Source organism: Zootoca vivipara, chromosome 4, assembly GCF_965207765.1.
Source record: "Zootoca vivipara chromosome 4, rZooViv2.hap1.1, whole genome shotgun sequence".
Lineage (NCBI taxonomy): Eukaryota > Metazoa > Chordata > Lepidosauria > Squamata > Lacertidae > Zootoca > Zootoca vivipara.
In genome coordinates this window covers 72309377-72336880 of record NC_142587.1, presented here as the reverse complement: position 1 = coordinate 72336880, position 27504 = coordinate 72309377, and the positions used below count along the sequence as shown (strand labels likewise).

At 43.5% G+C, this 27504-nt stretch overlaps 1 long non-coding RNA gene across 1 annotated transcript in view; it reads right to left on the bottom strand.

The window, feature by feature from the left end:
* Positions 1–4856: 4856 nt before the first annotated feature.
* Positions 4857–27504, bottom strand: part of LOC148685999 (uncharacterized) — a 42763-nt gene continuing 20115 nt past the window's right edge. The window contains exon 3 of the long non-coding RNA XR_015949791.1: positions 4857–4991. This is a non-coding gene — a long non-coding RNA (uncharacterized LOC148685999). The remainder of the gene's footprint in view (positions 4992–27504) is intronic.

The window sequence follows — 27504 nt, the reverse complement described above, 5'->3', positions numbered from 1 at the left end:
TTTAAGTAATAAAATTTAACCACCTCCCTTTAGACTGAGATAGTGTTTAAGTAGTCACTGGGTGTCTACCCAGATATATGGCCGTGCAATGTGCTGCCTGTGTACTGTGCTAGTTTTAAAGAAACACAAATGAAAAACCATACAGGAAAGGACTTAAAGCAGGGGTACATAGAATTTCCAGTAAAACGTCTTTCCTGCATACCATAACTTGTTCCTTCAAAAACTCACACTGTATCCAAATACCAGTTTCCCTAATCAAATTAAAATGCAACCCTGTATTTATTTATTTTCTTAAAACAGTTTTGACTTAGCTCTTTGGTCCAAATAAAAATACATTCAGAACATGATTGAAAATAATAAAATTGAAGTTATTAAAAGAGCGGCAACACAAGATCAGCACTACGTCAGACCAACATGGCTACCTACCTGTAAGCACAAGATCAGTCTTACAAAAACTGTGGGAAAGACCCTCCCTAGAAAAGGCAGAAAGATCAAAAAGGTCAGTACATATAATAATTAAAAAAAATAGTATTTTGCCTTCTTGGGGAGAGTGTTCCATAAGCAGAGTGTTACCAATAGAAAAGGTTCAATCTTGAGTCACTATTGATAACTTCTGCGATTTGGAGGACTTGGAGAGGAGACTATTTTTCTTAATGAGAGAAGATTACCTTAATAGTGAGGGTGGTTTTAACACAGATAGCTCCAAGGCTTTTTTCCCCAGCCAGAACTCACCGGAACTCAGTTCCAGCACCTCTCAGTTGGGCGCCATTGTCATTATAAGAGAATAATGAGAGGCATTCATGGTGAGTTCCAGCACCTCTTTTTCTACAAAAATAGCACTGGATAGCTCTGTTATGATTATGATCATTATTTAGATATCTTACCCACCCTTACCTACCCTTCACTAGAAGGTCCCAGGGTAGCTTACAGCAATAGAAAAATACCATTTAAAATCAGTTAAAACAGTTTACAATCCCAAGACTAGGATGCATCCTAAAAACACATATATCAGGTAGCATCCTAAAAACACATATATCAGGTGTCAAATTCAGACAAAATGAAATATTTTATTAAAAAATGTATATCAACAGTTGCCATTGCTGCTGAGGGATAAGGAGTGATTGCTATTTACATACTGTAATTAATTCAAATATATGTAGATTGCACAGAGCCATTTAAAATAATAATAATATCATAGCAGCTTGGATAGGGGGAAAGCAATCTGATCATGCATGTATTTCAAAATGAGCAGGTGATCACTCCAAATTCCTACCTTCTTACTGTACCTAGTTTCGATCTTTATATTTTGCCCTTTCCAAGCCTACATGGTAATCTCTACTAACCAATCACCTGTCTGTTTACTTTTTTCCTTAGGCTCCCTCCCATTTTTAAAAAAATAAAAAGGAATTGGATTTCCAAGCTTTTCTTTCACTTTTCACCCTTTTCCCGAGTCTTTGATGTTAATTGTCTGCCATGCAGGAGCACTCCTTAGCTGATTAAGTCCAAGCTTCTTCCCTGGTTTTGTTGACCCATGAATGGGGGCCTCTCCAATGCTCACTGGAGTGCACTATCATTACCCTCCTTTACCCCCCCCCACCTCATTTGACTTGATGGATTAATCCCACTGTATAAAGAAAAGTGGTATGGGAGGGGAAACTGAAGCAGCATGAATTGAAGGGGGGGGCAGAGGAAGAAGGATATCCAGCAAATGCTTGACTGCTCCTGCTTAAAATAACACCATTTATTTAGGCAGGTCAAGACACGCAAAGCCATATGAGAGGCTACTACTGAAGATCAATATTGATATCATATTTATATTTGTAAGAGGCTAGAATGGATTTTTACTAAACTCAAAAAAGTTCAACCCCACCTCCCATCCCATAAAACGTAGAGATCTGACACCCATGCTTTTTGTTTCCTCTTCCTCCTTTCCTCACTTCTTTCTACCAAACCATACATAAAAGTTTTGATCTGGCTATTCTGGTCTTTGTCCAGGCTTTTTAAAGTAAAGTGTGGACTATATGCTAGTGGCTACAAGAGAATGCACATTCCTTCTGGTTTATATATGGTGAGGTGACCAGATCTGTACAGGCAGCAACTGAATCAAGCATGTCCAATTGACGCTTGACCTTGCATGCACACATTGCAGTACTGTAACCTGGAAGTGGCCACAACTCCTGTGAAAATTGTGTGTTGCCTGTACACAGTTTTCTAAGAGTGGTTGCACCATAGACTTGTGCAACGGCATTCTGATATTGGCAGTCTCAGTTTCAATCCATTTCCTAATGATTCCCAGTGTGGTATTTGTTTTCCATGTTTGGACAAGTCTTCAGTTTGGACAGGACAGTTTCTCACCTTTAATAGCATCGTTAACTCTGCTTCTTAACCATGCAGGGTTCCTCTTGGCCCTAGTGGTACCTTTCTTCATCCATGGTATACCTTCAAGCTGAGCTTCTAATATTGTGGTTGTAAACAACTCCCAATGATACCCTTCATGGCCGGTATCCACTGATGGCATTACCCTCAAGGAATTTGTCTTGTTGTTTAGTCATTTAGTCGTGCCCGACTCTTCGTGATCCCATGGACCAGAGCACGCCAGGCACTCCTGTCTTCCACTGCCTCCTGCAGTTTGGTCAGACTCATGTTGGTGGCTTCGAGAACACTGTCCAACCATCTCGTCCTCTGTCGTCCCCTTCTCCTTGTGCCCTCAATCTTTCCCAGCATCAGGGTCTTTTCCAGGGAGTCTTCTCTTCTCATGAGGTGGCCAAAGTATTGGAGCCTCAGCTTCAGGATCTGTCCTTCCAGTGAGCACTCAGGGCTGAAAGAATTGATAGGTTTGATCTTCTTGCAGTCCACGGGACTCTCAAGATTTGTCTAATCCTCTTTTAAAGGCATCCAAGTTGGTGACCCATCAATTTCAGGTGAGAGCTTCAAATGGACCATCTTCCTGTAGCTTTCACTGAATCTACTGGGGAGTTAAACCTCAGAGTGTCCTTTCAAAATCCTCCACCAAATAATATGGGCAAAGGGACTGAAGAGAAACCGAAGCTCAGGAAGACTTCAACCAGATTCCAAGTCCTGAAAATGCATTTTCATTTTACAGAGTTGGCTTTATTTCTTATACAGATCCCAGTGTGGTTCAAATCAAAGCTATTGCTCCACCCAGCATACTACTGTCTTCCCTTCCACACCACCACATAAAGGTAATACCACTACAATATTAGCTGGTCCCCAGTGCCCCATCTCCTTCAGCCTTATTACACAAGTCCATTGGAATCCCCACTCCAGTACCATTCTCGACTACAAATGACTATCATTCCTGAGCCAGAACCAAACCCAAGAGTCCCCGGGAACTTCCAGACTGTCTCTATTTTCAGGCAGGATTCAATCACATACCAGCAAATTCATGTTGCACAATTTCAAGCTGATTTGGAACTCTTGGGTAGGGTTGGGGAAGAGATTTGATTTAGATCACATTTAATGGTGAGCCTACCTAATTCACACTTGCTAAAACAATATGCAATCTGTAGCACAGTAATCCTTTGAAAGCTGCACGTCTCTGAATTCTGCAGTGCAGTTCTCCAACCAAGTAATGTGTACAAAAATGCATATACTAGGTAAACTGTGAATTAAAATGTATCATACAAAACACATCAGAGAAAATTGGTTGCAAAAATATATGTATTAGGAGAGATTGCCATCAAATGCTGATGTATTTTCATGTGGAGTCAGAAAAAGTCACAAAACAATGTGGAAATGTGAAGAACTGAATTTAAGAGAAATTGAAATTGACAGATTCACCCATCTCTGCTCTTGAGCAACAAACTTGGACTTTTAGCAATAAGGAAAGTGATGGAAATGCACTGGAAAGTGTGGGATAAAACTGGCTTTATTTGATGCCATATAACCTCACCACAATAAATAGCTGGCATCATCTAACCTCCCTGCAAACTTGTGGAAAGAAAGTAGGATGAATTTTTTTAAAAGTATTTTTATTAAAGATTTCTTGAATTACAAAGGTGTGTGCAGTGTCTCTCATATTGTTACATGTATCATTTTTGTAAATCAGTTTCATTTGTTAAGACACTAAGAAGAAAGAGGGAAAACGAAGTAGATAGGTGGGAGGGTGGATGGGGGTGAAGTAGGATGAATTATCAATAAATACGTTGCCTGGAAGTGCTCCCAGATGTACTGCTGCAAATCAGATAGAGATGCTTTGCATTTGACCACCCTCAAGTTTTAATTTCAAGAGGTGTTGCTTTTCTCATCCCTGCATGACAAGCTGCACTTGTCAAAATTCTCCCTGCCACACAACCATTAAAGTTTTAAGGGGCCCCATCCTCTCTGGCATTTGGTTACCCTGCTACCAACCACATCATACAAGCATGGCAAATTTGAGTGTGGGTGGTTTTGTAGTTCTGACAGTTGCTCCATTAATACTTTCACTTATGTTGCTAAGACTGTGGTCATCAAACTACTTAACTCCAGTGACCTCTTTGGGACTATTTAAAATAAAGTGGTTTGAAGATTGCAGCTTAAATCACTTTTCCTACAGATCAGTGGTCAAACAAGTTTTCCACATTTAATTAGGTGTTTAACCTTTTCACATATTTAGCTGCAAGCTCAAAAGAAAGAAGGATTTGGACATACACTTCACTTGCATGGCCTACAGTAAATTACATTTTATTTTCTAAGTAAGCCTTCAGAACAACAATACCTGTGCCTGGTAAAGGTCTCACATCCAGCAGTACACATCAAGTCGTTTGTCTGACCCTGTTTGCATTTTCTGTTTTGTATTTGTCATTCAAAATCAGCAGAGAGAAGTGAGCAGTTTCTCCGAGGAGACTTCTCTCTCTTTTCTTCCCCACATTCAATGACATTCACTCTCTTTCTGGCCCCAGGGCATTCTGTTGCTGTTGGCACTGCGTGGCCTTCTTCTCAGTCCAATTATTCAGTCAAATCTGCCAGATGTTCCAGGGCCAACTGGCTCTCTGAAGCAGAGAGAGAGAGAGAGAGAGACTCCTTCAGAGCAAGTTGGCAGATGATATTGTGTTTCCAAACACCAGGAGAGAGAAAATTCTGGCTTTGCAAACTAACTTTAGCTGCCACTATAATGGATACTTTGCCAAGCAAACATAAAAATAACTTTTTTGTCCTCTCACAGATATGGTACTCAGGGGGCAAGTGAAGGAGAATGGGCAAGGTGAGGAAAACAAGTCGCAAGGGACTTGAAGTGATTTGGGGTTCTTTTCAAACTGCTGCCATGTTCTCAGCAGACTCTGCTTTGAGCCATCTTGCAAATTTTCCCTTGGCACTATACTTATTTTCATTAACCAGTTCCAACCAGTACATTTGGAAACCGGCATAAATTGCTTTTCTCTCAATAGAAGATTACATTCCAGACTACCTGTTTTTGCTTGTCTGTCTCCTCTGACATTGTGCATGTGTGTGTGTGGCTCAATGCATGGATATTATTGCAAGCTCCCCAGGACCACTTTGCAGGGTCAACTTATTTGTGGATGGGTTAACATTGGAGAACTGCAGTGTCTTTTGTAGTAAGGGATATATCTAATACCATATAGATTGGGCAGGCAGAAAACAAGAAAGCACACATGGGCAGTGCTTTCCCCAAAGCTGCATCAGTTCTGAACCAATGCAAGAATCTCGGGGAGCTTGCTTCTCCCTCTCCAATCAGCCCCCACAAACTGAATCCCCGCCAGACTGGTTTCAACTCCACTCTAAAAAGTTGAAGTGGGAGAGACTAGCCATTGATCAGTTCCTTATAATTCACTATATAGTGTCAGAGTATAGGAAAGCCTTGAGAAAGGGCCATTTTGTATAACAAAATGTTTGGTTGTGACTGAAATGTGTCAAAGGCACTGAAACGGGGTTCGAAAGACACAGATTAAATTATTAGCTCTGGCATTATAACTTGCCTATTTCACGCAAGTCACCTATTCTCATCAGAATATGATCATTCCCTATTTTCCCCACGTCATTCCACTTCAAAATATTGTAGTCTTGGAACAAATGTCTCCCCACAGATGTCTACTAAGGGTGACTAAGGAGATCGGGGTTAGTAAGTCACTGGCTATCAATGCTGAGTGAATAAGAAGTTGGCTTCCATCACTTGGCAGGATTGTAAGGGTGGCTCGGTTGAAGACATGCGCCATATAAGTGTGCATCTGCCGACTAGTCAGCAACACCAAGCACAGGTGTGAGCCACAATGACACTGCTATGCATTGAGCGCTGGTGGCTAATTATGTGGTTGCACAGTACTGATCACAATTAGTATCTACGTAATAGATGTAACAAGGCCTTCAATCTCAGATGGGGCTGAAATAACTGCTTTTTTTAAAAAGCCCAAATGATTAAAGGCACACTCAAAATTATATGTATAGACTGGAAGAGATTTTAAGTAATCTGCTTTAGTCTCCAACACTAAATTTGGTTTCGTTGGACTAGGCAACAGCCTATAATTAATACTGTACTCACTGTATTAATAATAATAATAATAATAATAATAATAATAAATTTTTATTTATACCCCGCCCTCCCCAGTCAAAAACCGGGCTCAGGGCGGCTGACACCAACAGAACCACAATAAAACATAAAAACAATTAATTAAAATACAGATTAAAATACAGTATTAAAATTTAAAGTGCAGCCTCATTTCAAGTAGGCCATAAGTGGCTGACACCAACAGAACCACAATAAAACATAAAAACAATTAGTTAAAATACAGATTAAAATACAGTATTAAAATTTAAAGTGCAGCCTCATTTCAAGTAGGCCATAAATCCAAGCCATGAGGGAGAAAAACACAGGGGTCAGGCTGAGTCTAACCCAAAGGCCAGGCGGAACAGCTCTGTCTTGCAGGCCCTGCGGAAAGATGACAAATCCCGCAGGGCCCTGGTCTCCTGGGAAAGAGCGTTCCACCAGGTTGGGGCCAGTACGGAAAAGGCCCTGGCTCTAGTAGAGGCCAATCTAGCCATCTTATGACTCGGGATCTCCAGAATATTATTGTTTGTGGACCTTAAGGTCCTCCGCGGGGCATACCAGGAGAGGCGGTCCCGTAGGTACGAGGGTCCCAAGTCGCATAGGGCTTTAAAGGTCAAAACCAGCACCTTAAACCTGATCCTGTACTCCACCGGGAGCCAGTGCAGCTGGTAAAGCACTGGATGAATGTGATCCCATGGCCGGGACCCTGTAAGGAGCCTCGCCGCGGCATTCTGCACCCGCTGGAGTTTCTGGGTCAGCTTTAAGGGCAACCCTGCGTAGAGCGAGTTACAATAGTCAAGCCTGGAGGTGATTGAGACAAAAAGGACATTATTGGGTAAATGTATCTGGGTAGGCTTTCCTGGGTAGCAAGTTTAGTTTCAGTTTCCACCTTCCCTGCTTGCTTCTGTTTGTAAGGTATACAGTAGATCACATCTTACATTGGGATTCAGTTGCAAGGGTTCGGCATATACAGTACATGAAAATTGCATATACTGTAGATGTTGTGGACTGGTTGCTGGGGAACCACCAAGAAAAGAAGGCTCGGGCTCAGAGCCCGTGGAGTGGTGGCAGGACAATGATGAAGGAGAATATTGGGGGCGGGGGAGGTGTTGGAAGCTGAAGAGGTAACAGGGTTTAGTGAGCAGGAAGAGGCTGTGCCAGAGAACAGTCCAGAGGCAGAGGCTGAAGCTAAAGCAGGGGAGTATGGATGCCAAGAGGCAAAGAAGAGCCAGGCTGGTGAAGAGTCATGGGTGTCTCCCCTCCTGCTGCAGCAAGCTCACCTCCCCATCTCCCAGAACCAGAAGAGGCATGGAAAGAGCGGTGGAGAGTTTGGCTTTACACAGGCACAGTTTCCGATTGCTTGGAAAGAAGGCAACTTCGACAGCTGCGGGGAGGTGGGGACTTTCAGTCTTGGTGACTGATCCATGAGGCAAGACCTCCCAGGGATGAGCTACTGTGCTCATTAGGCCTGACACTCCAAGTCTGTACAGATCATGTTCTTGCTAATAAAGAGTTAACGCCAACTTGCACCATGTGATGTACTGCCAGCATTCCTATCAATATCCAAACCTTGGGAGCTGCCCTTGCTTTTTCATTCAGGCAACCCAATCAGACCTGGTGCGAAAAGAGCTATAAAGCTCTCTGCCTTGCTTTCTGGGTAAGGGCTGCTCAGCACAAGTTCTGGGAGGCTAGGGATGTTCATGCAAGATCTTGTGGGAACTCGGATGGCCCCATGATATCTCATACAAGCACTCCAGAACTGACATGTGAAGTAGGCCATTCTCTCCAAGCAAGTCAGAGAGCTTAAAAGCTCTTTATGTGCCGAGTAACCCCAAGTCGACTTGGTGCAAAAAAGAGTTTTTAACCTTGCTTGGATTTAACTTGTACAATTTCAACCAACCATGTATGGTTGAAATCATGCAATCCTACTATAATTGCTGATCATTTTAAGTCTTACAGCCATGTCTGTCTTCCTTGGAATAAGATGAAGAACCTACTCTGCAACAGCTTCCCCTACACTACCTAAGTGCTGTAAAAGGAGATAATGATATTTAGGATCTAGGTATAGTGTTTTCCACAGATACAGAACAGTAATAATCAAGGTTCATTACAAGTGCTGATGGGGAAATAAATACTGTAGTCTGCTAAAGCAGGATGAGAGCCCTCAAGCAAGTAGGTCAGGAATAGGCAAACTCAACCCTCCAGATGTTTTGGGACTACAGTTCCCATCATCCCTGACCACTGGTCCTGTTAGCTAAGGATGATGGGAGTTGTAGTCCCAAAGCATCTGGAGGGCCGTGTTTGCCTATGCCTGAAGTAGGTCATGCTGCAATACAAAGTAAAAGGCACAAACCATTCTGAGCTGGAGGATAATCACTTCCTAATGCCCACAAGCCACATTATTACATCAAATATGATTAACCAGTTTTTAGCCATTAAAACAGTGATAGGTCCTCCAAACATCCATGGACTACAACTCCCAGTGGGGGGTGATAACATTTTGATTTAGTAGGACTGCAATTTCTAACCATGCTGCTTTCATCACAATAGGACTTGGACAGAAAGTGTGCTATTAGACATGTGCAGAGTACCATTCACACCTCACAAAAAAACCCAATTATTTTCTTCACATCTATGGACAGTGGAAGAGCTTCTGTGTAAGAGGGCCCAAGTATAATTCTCAGACAAGATTGACTCTGTACCTCTTATTTAGAAATTAAGCCATTCCACATGACATAAGTTTTTGAATTAATTTATTGTTTACACATCTGTTGCAAAAAAAACCCCTAAATAAACATACAAAAACTTTTGAAATGTGAGGAAACCTTGCTTCTAGTTGCAGACAGTTTTACTCCAACCAAAACTCAATCTAACGTTTCATTATCCAAAACACTTCTCTCCCTCAAGGTCACACATAAACCACTAAACTAAACAAAAAATGCTCCTCGAAGTAGGAAACCTAGGGAAAAAACTGACCTTTAGGGAAATAGCTCTGGGCATGTTCATAACCAATGTATGATTCTCATATACTCCAAGGCTATCATATCTGTTGTCCTGGCTGTGCCGGATAACCCTCATAACAACAGCTGGAGTGGGAGCCCTCCTCGTAGGGCTGAAATTCAGGCAGTCCAATCAGTCACATGGTTTTTCAGTTTAAGAGATACATGGAAGGGACCTCTTTGCCATTTTGGATTAGGATTGGCTGAATGGTGCAGAAATCGGGCTAGCCAGAAGATTGACAGGAGATTGACAGAAATGCTTCTGTAAGTTCAAGGAAGTATAAAATGTGGGGGGACGGGACAGGAAAGTGTGTGGTTTTGAGATCTGAAGGAGGAAGATTTTTTAAAATTGCTTGGCATTTTCAGCAGGAGAGCAGAGCCCCAGGAGCCGCACCTCTGGACAACTCCCATTATCTCCGACCATGCTGGTCACGGCTGATGGAAGACAGAGTCTATGTGGAGGAGGGCCACAGGTTACCCATCTCAGTATCAAAATAAGATCATCCAGATATTCTGGTGTAGATAAAGTTCCAGTTGGTGATATCCAACTAGTCCAAAGAGTTTTAACTGTACAATGGAACTTCCCTTCTCCCTATGCATCATCTAGCACCCCCTAAATTGTTCTGGATTTCCCTGCAACCCTTCAGAGCAGATTTATGGGGGGCGCAGCAGGTGCATAGAGAGAGGAGAAACTGAGGAAGTTCTTTTGCACAGCTAAAACTCTTTGTGCTATTGGAACTGTTTGGTTGGATACCACCCTGGGTTTCCATGTCTCATGCTCAAGTACAATTGAGTCTATGGAAACAAGACCCTTTGCTTCCACTGGTACAAGGTAGTGGTTAGCACCTAGTGGTTATTCAGACTATCCTATCCAGCACATAGTCATTTCCAGTGGATAGGACCAGAGACTGGCAGTGCAATCCTATACATATCTACTCAGAGGCTGGACCTCTTAAGTTCATTATGACTTACCGCCAGGTAAATGTGTAGGATCGTGGCTTGAGCCTGCTGGTTAATCCAGCAATGTCAAAGAGACCATTCTGTCCGTGAGAATCAGCTAAGCTCCGTTCTCATTTTATGCAGCATTTGGCCAGAATAAATGTACTGTGCTGATTTTGGAAGTGAAAAATCAGCATTCAAAACTCTTGCCTACGAAGCTCACAGGGTGGTTTTGGGCAAATCACAGTAAAAACATACTGTGGCCCAAGGCCTAATTTAAGGCAGGAGCGCAAGAGAACAGGCAGTGCTTCCTCCACGTTAAAAAACAAAACAGAACAAGCCTCATTACAAATGGAGAGCTAACACATGGAGATTTTAATTCACAAGTTCATTTAAAAATTTGACCTTCCACACTGCTGTCTGAAAGCGTACAGTCCATTTATCACCTCTGCACACTTACTACCTCATCCCTCTGCATGCGTAGACAAGGCAGACTAGAGGCAAAACCACACCCAACGGAAAGGGAGCTGTGAATGTACTGCAGTGCGCACAATAGTTGCCCTGTGTCATATTTTAGAGTTGATTTGCAGCACACTTGCCAAAAGAGGCTGGGCACCACCAATTTATTATTATGTGCATGTTTAGACTGTGCTGTTCTTGCAAACTACCGTGTTTCTCCTAAAATAAGACGTGCCTCTAAAATAAGCCATGGCACGATCTTTTAAAGGCAAAAAAATGTAAGACATCCCCCGAAAATAAGACGTGTTGGGGGGGGGGTACCGGTACCTACCCGACCCAGCGGGAGCCGGCAAACGAAGCAGCGCGCGCCGCGCCGAGCCCCAGCACAGCGGGAGCCCCAGCACAGCGACACGCAGAGCTCCGACTGAACGGGCCCCAGGACCCGGCAGCGGGCGGCGCGCGAAGCCGCAGGACCCGGCAGGAGCCGACAGCAGCCCCAGCCATGCCGTGCTGCGCCGCGTGAAGCCCAGGGACCCAGCAGCGGGCTCAGCGGGCGGCGCACGAAGCCGCAGGACCCGGCAGCAGCCCCAGCCGCGTCGCGCCGCACCGCGTGAAGCCCAGGGACCCGGCAGCGGGTGGCGCGCGAAGCCCCAGGACCCGGCAGGAGCCAGCAGCAGCAGTGGGCTCAGCGGGCGGCGCGCGAAGCCCCAGGACCCGGCAGCGGGCTCAACGGGCGGCGCGCGAAGCCGCAGGAGCCAGCAGCAGCCTCAGCCGCGCCGCGCTGCGTGAAGCCCTTAACAATGCTGTACCATGCTTAATTAAAAAATAAGACATCCCCCGAAAATAAGCCGCGATGTATTTTTTAAGAGGAAAAATGAATATAAGACGTGTCTTATTTTAGGAGAAACACGGTAGCTAGCTGTGAGCAAGATTCTACACAGGCATATATGATGTGATAAACTTTTCTTAGCGGCTTTCAGCTTCTTTCCCCTTCTTCTGTCAGTTTGCCCCTTTCTACCTCTTAAAAGTAAAAGCAAATGGAATTATTCCCCTCCCCCAAGCCCAAACTTGCAATGCCAAAAATTTCTTCACCACCAACAACTAGATGCTTTCTGTTTCTGTTTGCTTTACTTCCCGGTATTATTTAAAATTGTCTTGCTCTGGTTTAATCAAATTAAATTTGGAACACCTTCCTCCAAGACAACACGATCTGGTTAAAGGGGCCTTCTTGCCAACAGAATATTTTTTCAAGAGCAGGTGTTTAAATGACAAAATGGCATAACATAACGTGATCTGTTAACAACCATTGCTTTTCCTTTTTGGGGGGAGACTTAGAACAACATGAGCTTTGCAAGATCCATGTTTGGTGCTGAAAGCTTCTGCTCTTAATTTATTTAAAAGAAACGAACCCTTTGAAAATCTCTGAGAAAACAATTGCACTCTCCTTTCAACAGTACTCTCTCTCTCTCTCTCTCTCTCTCTCTGTGTGTGTGTGTGTGTGTGTGTGTGTGTGTGTGTGTATGTATGTGTTTTGAGGCTGAGGGGTGGGGTGGATGTAAGATTAACTGTGGAAAGGGCCAAATTAAAAAGGAAAGTGTTCTCTCCGTCCCATTCTCTCCAGGTTTCTTATCATTTGCTTCCTTCCGGGAAGCACACCACAAAGCTGTCCCCGCTCCAGAGTTGTAAAATAACAGGTTTTCTGTTATTGCCAAACTGCAGTGGTCTGGAGTCCTGTGAAGCGCACAGGGCAGCCTAATTAGGCCCATCCTTAATGAGCAGTCCCGAGTCTAGTAGACTTTTCAAAAAGAAAGTGTGGGTGGGGGAGAAAACCTAGCTCAGTGTGTGTAAAACAGATATTGGAACACATGTCCCTCTCAACCCTTTTCCATCCTACTCATAAACCTACCACAGCTTTGGAGCCATGTCAGGAGGGCTGCCAGAGCAACATTTCAAAACAAAAGACCATTGAAGAACTGCAGAGTTTATTTTACGGAGCTGTTGTGCAGCGCTGAAATGAAGGTCTTTATGGAATATCTGGTCACCCCTAGAGCCAAGCACTTCTTTTTATTTCATTGTTCTTGTTGTTGCTGCTGCTGCTGCCATTTAATATTTGAATTTGCACTATGGGAAAATGCACGTTGGGGTTTCCGTTGATGTTATTGTGTGAGAATGTGTATTTTCATGTTTTTGTGATGAACTTGCCTCCCTATAATTGCTCTTTTAGCACTTGTGCATGCCTGCTTAGGCATGTGTTTTTGTCTTTGACAAGAAATTCTGTCAAAACATCACTTCAATTAACGTGCAGGCAGCGCTGCAAAGGTGACCAGATCAAAACCAGCCTACTCTTATGCCTTTACTAGCAGGCTGGTCTCCAGAAGTCAGCATGTAAAGCTTTTCACAGCATGGCAATAAACATCACCTCCTGCTAATGTCTGGAGAGCAACCTGTTGTTGAAGACGCAGCTTTGGAAAGTCACACAGTGCAATATACCAAAGGGCTCTCAAGGTCTTGTTAGCCTTGCTCCTATGAGGCTTACTGGCTCTATGAGAAGATAGGGAGACACTCCGTTGCTCATCAGTTCATCTCCATGCTGGAGAAATGGCAGAGATTGAACTTAACGTGTTTTGATTTGGCTCTTAAAGGGACATGTCTTCCTACTAATTTAGACTGGAGTCTGCCCTACTGCAAAACAACAATACTAAATGGTTCCTGTAAGTCAGTACCACTGTTAATGTATCCAGGTGGGGCAAGCCAAAGCTTTGCTAGACAGCAGTGTAACATGGTGGAACAGTGGAGCAGATCCATCTCTCATGCCTGGGTGGAAAGTGGGGGGTAAATCTCTATGCCAGCGTTTAGGCCCAGATCAGGATTGTTGCCATCCATTCATGGCAGTGGGAATGGCTTGGGATCCATATGATCCCCGGCTAGATCATCTCCTCCCTATTTTGGAACTTTCTATGGGCTACTGTCAGGGATGCAGGTGGCGCTGTGGGTTAAACCACAGAGCCTAGGGCTTGCTGATCAGAAGGTCGGCGGTTCGAATCCCTGCGACGGGGTGAGCTCCTGTTACTCGGTCCCAGCTCCTGCCAACCTAGCAGTTCGAAAGCACATCAAAGTGCAAGTAAATAAATAGGTACCGTTCTGGCGGGAAGATAAACGGCATTTCCGTGCACTGCGTTGGTTCGCCAGAAGGGGCTTTGTCATGCTGGCCACATGACCTGGAAGCTGTATGCCGGCTCCCTCGGACAACAACGCGAGATGAGCGTCGCAACTCCAGAGTCGGTCACGACTGGACCTAATGGCCAGGGTCCCTTTACCTTTACCTAATGGGCTACTGTAGATCAGTCTACATCCCAATTCCAAAGAAGGGCAGTGCCAAAGAATGCTCCAACTACCGCACAATTGCGCTCATTTCACACGCTAGCAAGGTTATGCTTAAAATTCTACAAGGCAGGCTTAGGCAGTATGTGGACCGAGAACTCCCAGAAGTGCAAGCTGGATTTCGAAGGGGCAGAGGAACCAGAGACCAAATAGCAAACATGCGCTGGATTATGGAGAAAGCTAGAGAGTTCCAGAAAAATGTCTACTTCTGCTTCATTGATTATGCAAAAGCCTTTGACTGTGTCGACCACAGCAAACTATGGCAAGTTCTTAAAAGAATGGGAGTGCCTGATCACCTCATCTGTCTCCTGAGAAATCTCTATGTGGGACAAGAAGCTACAGTTAGAACTGGATATGGAACAACTGATTGGTTCAAAATTGGGAAAGGAGTATGACAAGGTTGTATATTGTCTCCCTGCTTATTTAACTTATATGCAGAATTCATCATGCGAAAGGCCGGACTAGATGAATCCCAAGCCGGAATTAAGATTGCCGGAAGAAATATCAACAACCTCAGGTATGCAGATGACACAACCTTGATGGCAGAAAGTGAGGAGGAATTAAAGAACCTTTTAATGAGGGTGAAAGAGGAGAGCGCAAAATATGGTCTGAAGCTCAACATCAAAAAAACCAAGATCATGACCACTGGTCCCATCACCTCCTGGCAAATAGAAGGGGAAGAAATGGAGGCAGTGAGAGATTTTACTTTCTTGGGCTCCTTGATCACTGCAGATGGTGACAGCAGTCCCGAAATTAAAAGACGCCTGCTTCTTGGGAGAAAAGCAATGACAAACCTAGACAGCATCTTAAAAAGCAGAGACATCACCTTGCCTACAAAGGTCCGTATAGTTAAAGCTATGGTTTTCCCAGTAGTGATGTATGGAAGTGAGAGCTGGACCATAAAGAAGGCTGATCGCCGAAGAATTGATGCTTTTGAATTGTGGTGCTGGAGGAGACTCTTGAGAGTCCCATGGACTGCAAGAAGATCAAACCTATCCATTTTTAAGGAAATCAGCCCTGAGTGCTCACTGGAAGGACAGATCGTGAAGCTGAGGCTCCAATACTTTGGCCACATCATGAGAAGAGAAGACTCCCTGGAAAAGACCCTGATGTTGGGAAAGATTGAGGGCACAAGGAGAAGGGGACGACAGAGGACGAGATGGTTGGACAGTGTTCTCGAAGCTACCAACACGAGTCTGACCAAACTGCGGGATGCGGTGCAAGACAGGAGTGCCTGGCGTGCTATGGTCCATGGGGTCACGAAGAGTCGGACACGACTAAACGACTAAACAACAACAACAACAATGGGCTACTGTTAGTGGAAACCCCACCAGCAGTACCTCTGCTGCTGGCACATTTAACAAATGGGATGGGAAACTGTGGAGGCCTGCAGAAGCCAGTAGGGCTAAATGGATGGTAGGGAGGAAGAAATTCTATTCAGTTTGTAGTTAAAGGTGAACCAACCTAATTTAAATTTTCTGAAATGATACATTGGCTCCTCAGTGAGCCAGGAAGCAAAGTGGGGAGGTAAAGAAACTTGATTAACTTGGGCCTAGATAATTTATGGAGGTAGCTATGACCGTATGGAAGGTGAGAGGAGGTGGAGGGAAACGAAGAAGAGAGTTGGCAACTTAAACAACAGACTTCTTTTTCTAAAATAGGAAATGCTAACTACATTGCATGCTGCCTTGGTTCTAAGGCTTGCACTGAGAGACACCATCCAGATCTTGAAGGAAGGAAGAGGAACTAACGTTTTTGCAGGTTCATTTAAAGCTATACACTGGCTGTTACTGATCTGGTGCCCCCCTGATATTTGGATGACAACAACTCCTATCATCCCCAGCCAGTGTGTGGTGATGCATAGACAAGCGGTGGCCATTTGGGGTGCGTCCAATTGATGCATGATCACCGACACGCACATCCTTTTGGACCCAGAAGACGGCGGAATGTGGGCGGAATGGGGCACACTCTCTGCTGATGTGCGCAGTGGCCAAGAACATGCCTGTGTGAAATGGTCTCTGCTTGTACATACCTCAAGAACACATGGCAGGATCCTGGCCATACATCATGGCAGCAGGCCCTGCTCCTAACTTGCACATGTTCATTAGGAGAATAGAAGTTCTCTCTCCCACTGCTCTCTCATATGAAATGGGGAGGCGGGGGATGCAAACAAGTGCAGTGCAGAGGTTGGTCCAACAACATCTGGAAGGTTACCAACTCCACACACCTGCCTCCTTAATGTCAGAATTCCAAATAATAGCTCTCAATGGCAGTGAACTTTAAACAGCAGGACCGGGGAATCTGTGGTCCTTCATATGTTGTTGGACTTCATTATGTTGTTGGATTTCAATTCCCATCAGCCCCAGCCAGCACAGGTTATGGTTAGGAATTATGGGAGTTGTAGTCCAGTAACAACTGGTGAGCCAAAGCTTCCCCTGCCCTGCTCTACAGGGGATTAAATTTTGTGAGCAGAAATAAGCTCAGTGTAATGATGCATATTGAGTACCAAAGAGAATAGCATATGAAAAAATATTCATTTCCCTCCTTAAGTGGTGGCCTAAATCTTTTGATACTAATACATTGTCAGAAGCCCTTATTGAGCTAAGTTGGCCTCAACGTGGCTTGGATAAAAATGAAGTAAATATTAAGTAAATATAATTAATAATAAAATAAATTCCAGGCTGGTCAACAAAATATCAATACAAACTAATTCACACACAACATATAAATATGACCAATAAATAATGTTTTTTCTATCTCTTTATTCTTCTGCCTAGAGTGAATACTTTCTCTTTTTCTGATTGGTGTTAACCATGGTTTAGAATTAGACATGCAGTGATGCCATGTTTAATGCCTAGAGGTATCATAACTATGGTTTGAAAGCCTCTTGTTTGCATAAATCCTTCAAAACTTTGTATGGTAAAAGTACTTATGAAACTACCCAGAGGCCTCCCTGTTCATAGATCTAAGGAGTAGATAGTTTTTTTAAATAAAAAAATCTTATATCTATCTAGTATCTATTAAGATGGGTTTCTGTCCACTTCTCTCTTTTTTTAATCATGCATCCATACTAACGCTAGATGTCAATGACTTATGGCTGCTGCTGACCTTGGCTTGACTTTGAAACAGTAACGCAGATGTGAAAGTGCCAAATGAAAGTGGCTCTTTAATGACATGAGACTAGCTCAAACTCTGAACACTGGGTCTCGGCATTTCTATTTGTTTTCTTACTTGAGAAGCTCAAGGCTTTAAAGCTAACCCTTGAAAGCAATGCATTTCTAATCACATAAAAGTGTCTATGAGCTGAAGAGGCAATAGGCACTTTAATCTTTGCATATCCCTTTCTTTCTTCAAGTATCTCTCCCCGCACCCCACTCTCACACACAACTAACTTACCTCCCTCCACCTTCTATACTATAGTAGTATAATACAAGAGAGTGCGTGCGGGGGGGGGGGGAGAGACAAGGAGGACTGCCTACCCGCCCCCATGCTGAGCCCAAGGAGACTTTGTGAGAAAGCTCCTCTCCATCTGCAGTCCAGCCCGGTGGGAGTCAATTAATTCTGAATAACCTAAACCGACAGAGGTATTTGCATTCACAACCTGACTGATGACCGTATAAAATTGATTTATGAATTGAAGTGCTTCCCCACCCCTTATCCTCGATTCAGGCCATAATTGATTATATGTGCTGCAGCGAAATTAAAGAAAAGGGGGGGAAATTAAATGAAAAGAAAAAAGGGAGGCCCCACAGGCACTGCTCTATATTCTCAAGGTTTCCCGGGATTAGCTGTTCCATTCATCACTTATCATTTTTTATTTTAAAACTTGCTTCCCATCCCCAGCTCTGCAGGCCATCCTTTGCTTTGGCAGTTGTTCTTCCCACTTTAAGGTGCTGCTTGGTGCAAAACAGAAAGAAGAACTAAAGGGCAGGTATAACAGAACTATCATGAGGTGTGGAATTTGGCTGGCTCATGGAATAGGAAGAGTACTAAATATTATATGCTTAGAATGTGTCATGTGTGTGTGAATGTTGTGGGAAATATCTTCTATTCCTTTTTTTAAAATAAAAAAGTCCTACAGATCCAGCACTTATTGTTTATTGTGCCAGGGGCTGTGGGGATATGACACAGACCTAGCTCAGAGGACTACTTTTTAAATTGCTGCCAAGTTAGAGAAGCAGACGCTGTATTTACATAGTAGTTGGATTGCTCTGTGTCAAGAAATTGCTGGTATGGCTTCCTTGCCCCAACTTATTCTGCATGTCTGTCACTCGTTGTTTAAGAGAAGCTATCATTATCTGTACTGCAACAGAATTGTACTTTTTTGCCACACTGAAGCAGCAAATTGCAGTAACTCATGTTGTCTATCTGCAGGCATGCATACGGTAGGAGCCAACTCCTAGGGGCTGAGGTACCTCTGCTCCTAGGGGCTGAGGTACCTCTGCTCCCCAATAAAATATTTAAGAGCTACTTTCCCCCACAAGTTAATGGGCATTGCCATTCAAATGTGGTGTGTGTTCTGCGTCTTGTGATCGATTAGGCAGCCCCCCCTACTTTAATCAAGTTGGAACCCCTGCAGGCATGCAAAGTTTGGACACCACATACACACCAGCAAACCAAAATAAAAATAGTATGCAATCACCTTTTATTCCAGAATGGAAGGTGTAATGACAACACAGGTCTGGTGAAGCAGGCACAAGGGAACACAAATTTTACCAGCATATAGTGATCATGATGGTCAAGCTGGGGGTTAACTCAATATATCTGTTACCATACTTTCGTAGAAACATTCCAAAACAGTGCACCTTGAATCACACACACACACACACACACACACACACACACACACACACACACACAGAGAGAGAGAGAGAGAGAGTAGCCTAGCTCAACTATTCCTGACATGAAATGCCTTACCAGTATTCATATTGGAAGGTGAGGATCTAGTCCTTCAATTATATATATTGATGTGCAACTGAAAATAATAATATGCAGCTGTGCAAATAAAGCAGTCTTCCAGATGTCATTGGACTCAAACTCCCACCATCACTGACTATTGCCCATGCTAGCTAGGGCTGCTGGGAGTTGGAGTCCATTGCTGTTTCTTAACATCAGAAGTCCATTGCATGTTGCTGAACATCAGAAGGCCCACAAGTTTCCCACCAGTGAAATAAAGTATGCAATTTGCTGTTCATCTATTTCTACATCCTGTGGTTACACGCTAAAGTAGAATGGAAATATATGGAGTTTACCAGTTACTTATTATTTTGCAACAATATAAATGCCAGATTTTGTACTCCCCTTTCCCAGGTGATTGGAAGAAGAACAAGGAAATCATAGGGCACCTGCAGACTGGATATGGTACAATAAACAGGAATGAGACAGAGTAGATTATAACAAAATCAGAAATACAATTATATGATGGGAAGGCTATGGAATTAAGAAGCATTGGAAACAAATTCACGGTATTATTACAAAGATAACAGGTTGTAATCTTCAGATAGACCCAATTACAATGCTTTTAGGTCAAATGAAACATCAGATTAAGAGAGAGGAGTTTGTTTTAGTTTTACTCATAGCTACCTGTATTATGTTTGCAAATATTTGGGAAAGTACTGTATTTTCCCGTGTATAAGACAATTTTTTTATTATTAAAAATGTTAAAAATTGGGGGTCATCTTATACATGGATAGTGCAGAGGGGTGGGTGGCAATTGGTGGCAGCCATGAGCAGGAGATTGTCAGCGGCGATTGGCCAGGTGATTGGTGGTTGCAGCAAGGCCTGCTGGCGATTGGCTGCTGCTGCGGCAATTGGGCGGTTGATTGGTGGCTGCGGCAAGGCCTGCTGGCGATTGGCAGCGGCAGTTGGGCGGGTGATTGGTGGCTGCTGGTGGCCAGCGGGCAGACGATTGGTGGCAATTTCCCCCCCATTTCCTTAATTTGGGGTCCAAAAAATAGGGGTCGTTTATACACAGGGGCGTGTTATACACAGAAAAATACGGTACTGTCTACGTCTTTGAGAACTGACCAATGGCTGAGCAATAGCTGAGAAAACCTGGGACATGTTGATATTGAATAAACAATCAAGGGAAGGGAGAACTCAGACAATGGAGAGCTTCCAGAAGAATTGGGCTATTCTGTGTAGATTTAGCATTTGCAAGATTACCCTTGTAGTTCAGGTGAACTATCTGCCCCTCGCTCAGGTACTATTCAAACACTGTTTAAATAGGAGCTCACTGGCAGATAAAAAATAATAACCTGTATATGTGAATTGTACGATAGCCATTTTTATATTTTTAACAGCAGCAGTACAGTGGTACCCTCCGGTTGCAGACGGGATCCATTACGGAGGTCCTGTCGGATCACGAGGTTTCCGCAACTTGAGGACTGCTTCTGCGCATGGGGCAAAACCTGGTAAATACTTCTGGGTTTGCCGTGCGCGCATCCTGAAGTTTATGTAACCAAATGGAGGTTCAACTGTATTTTGTAAAACAACATTTCTCAGCTACCCATTTCAAAATTAATAATAATAATAATAATAATAATAATAATAATAATAATAATAATAATAATTTATTATTTATACCCCGCCCATCTGGCCGGGTTCCCCCAGCCACTTCAAACATTCATAGTTTGAAGAATCTTCAAAACATGCTAACTGGGAATAAAATGGCCAAAAAATAAAATAAATGTTTGCTGGAACAATCCACTGACATAAGAGCATGGGAAACCTGCCAGCAATCTCTGTCATCCTTCACTACCCCACCTCCCATCAGTCCAAATCTGAGTGTGTGTTTTTTGAATGTTTGAAGAAAAAGGCATTCACCTGCAGGGGATTTTCAACCAGTGAGGTCTGTCAGAAAAAGAGACTCAACAGAAGAGCCAGCAGAGTAAAGAATATGAGTTTGAGATGCTTTCTTCAGATTTCACTAACTTTAAATGGAAATCCCATCTGCTTCTTCGTTAGGGTGCCAGGATCCCACACAGAGATACTGCAGCTGACAGACAAGAAGTGTGCATCATGCATTGTTTCATAATTTTAGAGAAATCATGTTTCCCAGAAATAATTTTGCCTCTTAGTCGTCTCACCCCCTATCTCTGTAACAAAACTTGGGGATTTTGGGGGGGGGGGAGAGAAAGAGTTTAAAAGACATCCTTTATTTCTCCCACAGCTGCCCTCTGAGCCTCCCTCCCTCCTCTTTGCTCCAATGCATGCTGGGTAATGCCATGTATTCTTAGACTCCCAATGGCCCCCATTACTGTCAATTAGTTACGGAATGCTACTGGGATTCATGCCTGACAGCTCCGGCAAAGCAGGAGAAATGGTCTCAGTAGGGAGCAAGGGGCCTGCCTTTTTTCTTCCACAAGAAATACCTTTCTCAGCAAGGCTTTTTAACGGCCGCCCCTGCCCCCCATCTACACACGTCCATACACATGTGTGTGTGTGTGTGTGTGCGCGCACGCATATTGTGCTCAATTGTGAGAACTCTTGGTACAGGAGACTCCAAGAAAGCAGACTTACTGCTGAAATAAAAGTACCTTAAAGCCTCATATTTTTCTTCACCGTGGCTAACCTAGTAAAGAGCTCTTGTCACAAATACCTCACCCTGACCCACCTAGATATATCACATTTCTTTCCCTCAGTTTCCAATCTTTTTTAATCCTAAAAGCAAAGGGAAGTCAAAACTATCTGTGCCAAGTTTTAGGAGAGAGGGACACAGATCACAGCAAAACAGATTCCCTGCAGCTGTGCACACTTTTTAGCACTGGGACCTTTTGCAACAGAATGTAATTTGAAAACTCCACTGAGGGAATGGCAATGTTCCTGTGATTCTACAGTCACCAGAGTAAACAGTCTTGTAAATTAATTTATTAATTGTGGCCAACATAGCTGTGGATAGTTCTAGGCTCCCCAAGCTTATCTAATCCCTGTGTACAGCCATCTAAAGGTCAAACTAGACAAGATGTTTAAAACATCACTTGGAATTGTGTCAGTGGGTTGTATTCAGACTAGAGTTGCTATGTTTTTGCTGGAACCAAATCCCATTGCCCTCAATGGGGCTTACTTCTTAGCAGAGCTGTACAATTTAATAGAAGAACTGAGCAGCTCCACTAGTACAAGAATTTTTAGCTGCACAATAGAATTTCCCTGCCCTCTCCTCTACTGTACCTGTGCCAGTTCAGTCAACAGTGGCAGACTTTGGGCTTTCAAATTTCAGTGGTGTGCTGTGCCCTCTGACTCTTGCCTTCCATTCCACATCACTGTTGCAGTGCCTCCTCCGGCACCCTCTCATCTCAGTGCCCAGTGTGAGTGAACCGGTCACGCTCCCCTAAATCCACCTCTGCCTGTGCCCTCCCCAGAAGCCCACATAATCTGCTTCAGAGGGTTTTTTGGGGGGGGACACAGAACAGATTCTGACACCACACAGGGAAAAGAGAGGGCAGGTAAGTTACATTGTGCAGCTAAAAGACATTGCACTAACAGAACTATTCAGATGGATACCACCCTATGTTTTATAATCGGGGTGGCTGGCTGGTCATATTTACACATAGTTACAGGTGCTCATTTTCCTATTTTCACTCTAAAATATATATTATACTTACGTACAACAAAATGGTGCCACGTAAATGCCATGTGTTTAGCAGCAGGGCAGCTGAAGCAAACTTTTTAATACTTTGAGTTAGTGTTATTTTGGTGCTGGAACTCGCCATGAACACCTCCCTCATTCTCTTAGAATGGCAATGGTGCCCACCTGAGAGGCGCCAGAACTGAATTCTGTCAAGTTTCAGCAGAAAAAAAGCCGTGCTTGTAGTAATGATGGTCCTGTGATTTAAATAAGTCAAAAATGCAAAGTTACACATATTCTGCAATTTATTTATTTTTTAAAAAATCAGCATTGGCATTTTTTTGCTCCAGTATAGTAGAAATGTGGACGCTGTTTTAAAGCAAGGAATGGTAATATTATCTGTGTGCTACACAACTGATGTACTACACATGGTCATCCAAAGGGGAGGGGCCTCTAAGACTACTGCATCCAAGGTCTAAAATTACTTAGTTGCACCACTGAAACTTTCCCCAGTATGGAACTGCAATGATAGGGAAGATTTCACATGCTGAATTTCCTCTCGCCATGCACTAGTTAAAGGCACAAGGGCATCAATCCAGATACAGTCATACTTTGGGTTAAGTATGCTTCAGGTCGCGTACTTTCAGGTTAAGTACGCAGCGGACCCAGAAGTGTTTATTTCTGGGTTCCGCCGCGCCCACGTGCGCAGAAGTGTTCTTCGCGCGCACACGCATGCTATCGCTGCTTGGGTTAAGTACTTTTCGGGGTGCGAATGGCACCCCGGAACCAATTAAGTACTTAACCCAAGGTACCACTGTAGTGACCTAAAGTGACCTGTTTTGAGGTTCATCTTGTCTTCCTCATTTCTGAACAATATGCAATAGACTTTGTCTACAAGCAGAAAAGGGAAGAAAGAAAAATGGCAGGGCTTTTGCACTGCAGAGTTTCTTGCTGGAAGAAGGGATGAGAAAATGGGAACATTTATCTCATAGCATGCTTGCAGGGAGTGAGGAGAGGGGGAATATACTAGTCACATGATTTCCAAACTGCTGGTGGGGGTGGGGAAGTAGCTGACAGGAATGTCAGGGCATGAAAAGGCAGAGTGGCCACTTTTAATTAACTCCATTTCACCAGTCTAGAACAGTACCAACCACCACTATCCTGAATCCCACCATACATTCCCCCCCCCCACTCAATAAATACCAGAAGTTTCTTTAAAGGGATAAGCTGAGAGACTTTTATTGCTGATTATAAATATATCACCAATGGGGGTCAAGGGCCCTTGCTCTCCCTACTTTGGGGACAGGGGTGGGTAACTAATTGCCTGGGACTGCCGGCTGCAGAGACAGCCGGCAAATTGTAGGAGAGAGGGAGAAGGGTATGGAAGATATTATTTAGCGTGAAATGTTCCCACAGCAGCAATTTCAATTTGCCAGTGCTATTAGCACGTGACGTAGTGTGAAATGTGCAGGCAACCCATTGTGTGTTTTTTCTCAAGGCGAGAGTGTAACTAACATGTGTGTCCCTATCATACATCAGGCTTTGTTTCTGTGTATGGACTAGTGCCAAGAACAGGAGGGAGTGAAGGGGGCCCAGAGAGGATGAATTTAATCTTCTAGGGAGAAATTCCCCTTCTCTTTTCAGTCCCCATAATATTGACGCCTTTGGGACAGACCTTCAGTGTCCCTCCACAGCCATCTGTTGTAATGGCTTTTGAGGTGATAAATTAAGAGTGGACTGAAGACGGAGATCCCACAAGTTTGAGGCTGATTACAGTGACAGGTTCTATAATATGCTTTGCATCTTTTGTCCTTTTGGAGAATAATGTTTGGGCACTTCGAAAACTAGTTTTCATTGTGCTAGGTGAATATTGCTTCTGCAGTTCCTCATTTTTCACTCATCTTCCTTTCTGCTATCCCTCCCAGTTACTCATGTTTTCTACAGGCCCAGCTTGCGCTTCGCCTCAACGTAAATTTGCCCTTTGGCCTCCCTTGATTAACTGTAACTTTTTTACTTAATCCCAGTGATCTCTCCTGTGTCCTTGACAAATACTGCTTGATACATAAAAGTTCATTAATAAGGTGGCCATTTTTACTGGTAAGAGGTTTTACTGCTGGTGTAGGAGCCTGTAAGTTTTTGAGGTACACATAACTCTTCATTAAAAGGTACACAGAACTCTTTCATTTTATCAGTTGAGATGCACCTGGTGACATAGCATTAGAGTATCCAAGTGCACAACATTACATAAGGTAGTCCTCTAGTTGAAGGACTGTCTGGTCTGAGGCTGCTTTAAAGATAAAGAACTGTAAGAAAGTAGAACTGGAATTTTGAAGTTCCACTTCAACAATTAGCACCTGAGCAACAGACAGAGCAAACAGGTCACCTGATCACCGTGGGTGGTATTCAACTAACTTTTTGCACTAACGCAAGAATTAGTGCTAGTGCAAGGGGTTTCCTCCTCCCCACAGTACACACCCAGTGCTGTCTCCAAAAGAAATTTGGTTTGTGGGTGTGGGAGAGAGAGAACATTCTGACATGCAAGGAAAATAAATTCCTTGCACTGATGGAATGTTCACCTTAGTGCTACAGTGAACACAACCACACTATGATAAAATACATTGCTATTTAAATTATAGTACAGGTAAAGGGACCCCTGACCATTAGGTCCAGTAGCAGATGACTCTGGGGTTGCGGCGCTCATCTCGCTTTATTGGCCGAGGGAGCCAGTGTACAGCATCCGGGTCATGTGGCTAGCCTGACTAAGCCGCTTCTGGCAAACCAGAGCAGCGCACGGAAACACCGTTTACCTTCCCACTGGAGCGGTACCTATTTATCTACTTGCACTTTGATGTGCAGGAGCAGGGACCAAGCAATGGGAGCTCATGCTGGCCACATGACCCGGATGCTGTACTCCGGCTCCCTCAGCCAATAAAGCGAGATAAGCACCGCAACCCGAGTCGTCCGCGACTGGACCTTACGGTCAGGGGTCCCTTTACCTTTTAGTTTCTACATTATATTTGAGCTTTCATGCAATGTAAAGGCCACTTCCAGAAAACTATGGTAATGAAATACAGTGCAAGTTTAGAGCTCATTCTTAGGGAAGTTTTTAATGTTTGATGTTTTATTGTGCTTTTAATAATCTGTTGGGAGCTGCTCAGAGTGGCTGGGGAAAACCAGCCAGAGGGGCAGGGTATAAATAATAAAATTATCATCATCATCATCATCATCATCATCATTATATTCATGAAAAATTCCATTTACAGCTCCCTTAACCTCTAATATTGCCGGAATAGAGTGACAAAATTTGGGGAAGTATACCAGCATACAGAGTTCTTTCTTGCTTTTTTCATAGGGGGAATCATGTGGATCATGCATGTGTGGAAAGGGTGAGGGAATAGTGCCATTGTTCAATGACATTTGTCGTATCATACCACACCCATTAGTGCATATCAGTCCAAAAGCCATAGTTCTATAACAGAACAGGAACTGCAGTGTGACAGACAAATGGGACAGAAATGCTAGCATTACCATCAGGAAAACTAACACAATATTTCCCATATCTGAATGCACCCTTAAGCTTAGGTTTCTATTTCTTTATACTTCTAAAGTATAGAGGATGGCTGAGTATTTTGACACTCAAGAGCAGGACTGCTCAGCTAACATTTAAAAAATGGCAAACACCCACAAAAACGGTAGAACTGCTTCCAACTGATGTTTCCTCTATTGGAATGAATATGTGGAAAATGTTTCTTTGATGTCTTATCAAAACTGGTGACTGCCACTACTAGCCAGATTCCATTCTGCATTGCAGGGGGTTGGCCTAGATGGCTCTTGGGGTCCCTTCCAACTCTACAATTCTATGATCTACTAGTCAGGAGGGGACTGAGAGAAGCATTAGGAATGGAGGGATCTGCCAGTTTTGGTTCTCTCCGTTTCGTGTTTCTCCAATCTTAAGTCCTCCACAGATTGCTTAAAAATAAAAATCCTTATGAAAATTCACCAGCATTTTAGCATTAATTTCTCCTCATAAACACATATTTCTACACTGTTTTGACCAACATACAAATTTTGCAAGCAATTTCCCATGGCAATATCAGTGACCCTTAATATAATGCAAGAGACATGCACCAATCTTCATCTGGCAAACGCTAAAGATTATAGGTGCTTCTAGTCTAGTATTTATGGTTAGATTGGTGCTTCTTACAGGTGCAAGGGGTTTTTTGTTCTTGTTTTTTGCAGTGTCCACACCACATTGTTGGGATTAAAATACCAACCCACAGTCCCCATTTTATGTATTTATTTCATGATATTTGTATACCGCTTGATTGCATTAAATCTAATCCAGATTTATCCTTTCTGCAGAAAACTCAGTTAAAACCTGTTGCTAATGACCTGTTGGCAACATCTGAATCTTCAATACTAAACCCTGGCCTGGAAGCACCTTATAAAAGCCTGTCACCTCCACTCCACCTACATTACCCAAGTGTAAAGTCTTGCAGCAGGTGGAAGGGAAAGTGCTGAAGAATTAAGTGCCTCTATATGTGACAGGAAGAAGGGGAGGAGGGATGTGGGTGGCAATGGCGGTGAAATAACTCTGCCACCCTTAAGTTCAATTCCATCTGATCACACTGAATAAAAAATTCAGACCAAAGAAAACA